We start from the raw sequence: 4,423 nt of genomic DNA on the forward strand, positions 1-4,423 counted from the left end.
TTGAGGAGGAATGCCCAAGTAAGGCGTTTGAGCAGTTATCGACAAAAATTGCCACCTGAATTGATCACTGCACCAAGCATATCCCTACCGTGCGGTGGTTTCGAACACCACAAAATCCATGGATTACCATTGCCGTGGTCCGTTCTATTAACAAGAAAAATAATTTGAGCAGAAACCTGAAAGCACAACCTTTTAATACTGCTTTGAGATGTAGACTGCTAAAATATTCTAACGTACTTTCCTCAGTGCTGAAACTTGCAAAGCGTAACTATCAAGATTGTATTTAAAAAGCACGGAAACGAGAGTAGGGGCAACTGGCAACTTATTAAACCATTTCTCAACAATAAAAATTGCGAACCATGCATAAAAAATAACATGTGAAAACACCACCTATAATAATCCCAGCGAAATTGCCAGTGCTTTAAAACCCGCACTTCAGCTTTTCTCAGACTTCACAAGCCGTAACCACTTTACCATCCATGACACGTTGCTCCCATACGTCTTACTTGCGTCCTACATCTGCAGAAGAAGTCCACCAAGTCATTAAATCACTCAATACAACCGGTGCAGGATTGGACTCTAATCATCCCTCTAAAGTAAAGCTTATAACTGAAGACATATGCTCAATTCTTGCAATTTTAATAAACAAGATATTTAATGCAGATGTCATTTCAGACTGCCTTAAGGCTGGTAAACTAATCCCCATTTTCAAGAAAGGCAATCGAACTTGTATCAACAATTACCGTCCCATCTGCATCCTTCCTTTTTTCAGCAAAGTCATCGAGAAGCGTTTTTACACACGCTAATGAATTACCTAAGTACATTTAAACTTTTAGCTCCTCAACAATTTGGATTTCGACCTGGCTATTCTACCGAATTAGCACTCATAAATTCTATTGAAAGTGTGAAGCGAGCCATTGACAACGGTTTAGTTGTTGGAGCCATTTTTATTGATCTAACAAAAGCTCTCGACTCAATTAACCATCACATTCTTGATCATAAACTAGAATCATTTGAAATATCCGGCCCACCCCTCGAGTTTATCTGCAGTTATTAAGGCAATCGATCCCACGTAGTTCTTGTAAATAATATTTTTCTACCATTTAGGCTGTAAACAAAGGTATTCCACAAGGATCGATATTTGGCCCTCTGCTCTCTTTAATGTTCATTATTGATCTGCCCGTTGCACTAAATCATACAAATTGTATGTTATATGCGGATGATAAAACCATTTACGCTTCTCACAGATCCACGGCCACACTTCAGCATATGCTTAACACAGACCTTAATAACGTTACGCAATAATAGCAACTTACAAAGAAATCCCCAAAAAACACCTTTCGTGCTATTTCACTCTCCTTGCACTTTCATAAATGTTCTTCCTAGAATAACGATTGATAAACATGCGCTGCCTATCTCAGAAACTTCCAAGATTCTGGGCGTAATTCTCGACAAGCACCTAAAGTTCCATCACCATGTTCAATCGCTCATGCATAAAGTTTCGTTCGGCATTCACATCATAATAAAAAACCGTGTATATTTTCAACCTCACATAATACGTTCGTTATAATATGCCTACATCAATAGTCATCTTAACTACTGCTTGTCTTGCTAGGGAAATACATACTACGCGCATATTGAAAGACTTCAACGCCTCCAGAATCAAGCCATCCGGCTCATGTCATTCAGTTCATTCCCATCGCACTCTCTGTCACTGTACCACAGTTTGAACATACTTCCACTTCAACATTTATTCAGCCTAAAATTGTCCATAATTATGTATGAACTAATAAAACATCATGTTCATATTGATGGCATTACCAACCAGCTTGCAAATACTAATCCTACCAGGTTTAAACAACGCAATAATCTTCTTTTGCCAAACCTCAGGACTAATTACGAAACTTTTACTACCTTGTTTGCCGGCATATCCTACTGGAATTATTTACCTCCAAAACATAAATCATCGCACTCATTCCATTTCCGCATGAAACAATATTTAATAAACATGTTACATAGTTAATTTTCTTCAACCGTTACAGTTCATTTTTGATTGTGCTATTTTGTCTGTTCTATGCACTGAAGTTGATGATCTTTATATTTCTCTTCTTTATTCTCATTGGTGTATATTCTAAACGTTGTTTTGCAGGTTTTTACTTTTATACTAATTACTTGTTACACTGCCTCTCATTTTTTTTTTTTTACGTTTCTACCTCACTTGCTTTGTTCTGGGAGATTCGCCCGACAGTCTTGTACTACGGGACGTCCTTCTGTACAACTCTTACTGTATCCATTTTCTGTATGTATGTATGAAATAAACTTGAAACTTGAACTTGAAACAAGAACAAAATATTGCGCCACATGTCTCGTACCGTGGAGGGTCTTTTCAATATTCTTTGCTTTTTTAAATTATATACTCAGTGATTTTTTGAACAATTCTGTTCTGATTACTTGCAAGGAAAGTGAATATATTCTGGGAAAATGTCAGCGTAATCGGCTGTATAGTTTTTCAGAAAAGATACATCAAGTCCCTAAAAATTTGAAAAAAAAAATGATTTTGAGAAAAACCGCATTTTTAGGCGTGCACCTGCACTACAACCGTTCAAAATGACCTAGCAGAGTACACACACTTCCTGGCTTTTTTGGTGTCTTGCCCGAAGCCTTTCTTCAAGTTTTTTTTTTTTTTTTTTCGCGATGCTCCTTGCTTTCCAATGAGCTTCGGAACTCAGCCCTAACTCAGCCCTTTCAACACGCTGCTTGTCAAGCTGGTTCAGACCGACACCACAGAACACACCTGGTAGGATGCCAAGTGTTTCCGAAACAGCGATTTGTGCTCGATTGCCGTCATTGTAGTACGCCACAGCATTGCAAGTGGCAAGTTTCGACGTGTCAGTGCCAACAAATGTTATTTTCAGGCAGCGGCACCAAATCAGGCCATTCATTGACTCGGTGCTTTGTGCCCTGCCGTGGAAACACTTGCTCAGAAGGCCTGGTGATTACAAAGCCTGAAACACTGGCTTGACTCCTTTCAGAACAGCAATTGGTAGGCTGTTTTTGTGGCAATAGGCCTCAGTATTACCCTCACAGATGGCACGGTTGTACCCACACCATAATAACGCTCCTTTGGGGCACATTCCATGGTTGAGCTCTTCGTCAGTGGATCACTTATGGAAATAGATTACCCAAGCAGCCTTTCGCATGCTTTCTATTCTCAAGAATGGCCTTGCCGCAGTAAAATTGTTGCGAGCCAATATCATTCTCTGTGAGACGGCCTCTCCCCGATAATGGAAGTCCATATCTTCTTACCTTTCAAACTAGTCTTCAGGTTCCCATATATGATTTTGCACATGGCCGACACACTCATGCCTTTAAATGCCTCTTCTATATGGTTTTGCTTCTTTCACAGCAAAGTATGCCTTGTTGTCCCTTTCACCAATATATTTGATGTAGTACATCACTACATGTTTTTCAACAGACCGCGCAAAAACCTTCACAGCCCCCGCAGCTTCCATACCTTCCGACACTCCAATTGTATTTCTTGTATTTGAGAACTGCCATTCATGTAAGCCTTCTCCTCGTCAATGGCCCGGGTGATGCTTCGTGAAGCAACTGTCGCTATTGGATGAAGTAGGCGCGCAGTGTATGACGCAAATTTCGTAGGCGTCGGAGGCATGTTCAAAAAACCACATATCACGCGGCCAGCCAGCAGTCCTTTTCCACAAGTCCGTAGCGCAAAGCCAAACCGCTTATTTACCTCAAACAAGCCTCTTTGTGATCGCTTAGTTGTCTTGAATGAGCTTGTCGCACCGCACTCATCGCGACAGACACTCATGGTGCACGCCAGTCCACTCCTCTCATCAATTTGTTCGTATAGCTGAAGCTCACCTTTCCCGCATTCCTTGCGTAATGCCGACTCCCGTAGAAAGTCTCACAGGATCTCAATGTCAACTAAACGAAATCCTGAAGCGGTAGCCTCTTCCACGGTGAAAGTGTCACACGGCGCACTCCGCCCTATTTTTTGAAAAACTAGCACTTCGACGCACCGGCTTCTCGTTCGTTTCGTTCCTTGTAAATAGGTTGGCGCGAAACTTTCCCTTCCTCGTCCACTTCCCAGCCATTCTTACCATAATGCGGCAAAATGCCCGGCAATACAAGGTCAAATACCACGCACGGAAGGCGCCCACAACAAAAAACAACCAGTAGGCTTCGATTCGCTATAAAGGCATCCCTGGTGGACAAATTTGCAATTTCAACTTCTAAAAAATGCCAAACATTGCATACACTTAAAATATCTATGCATATGTATTATACAAATTACGTAAACACAGCAAAAATGACTGAAAACAACATGTAAACAAACCCTCGCGTCAGTTATTTTTAAATATCACGCCATTTTAAATGGCTTAGAGTCTGCAGTCGCAAA

At 40.8% G+C, this 4,423-nt stretch overlaps 1 pseudogene; it reads right to left on the reverse strand.

Annotated features, from left to right (window-relative positions):
- Nucleotides 1-513: 513 nt before the first annotated feature.
- Nucleotides 514-3,512, reverse strand: LOC146194666 (uncharacterized; annotated as a pseudogene).
- Between the last annotated feature and the right edge of the window lie 911 nt (nt 3,513-4,423).

This window comes from Amblyomma maculatum, chromosome 3 (assembly GCF_055883805.1).
Source record: "Amblyomma maculatum isolate TAMU_Amacu chromosome 3, ASM5588380v1, whole genome shotgun sequence".
NCBI lineage: Eukaryota > Metazoa > Arthropoda > Arachnida > Ixodida > Ixodidae > Amblyomma > Amblyomma maculatum.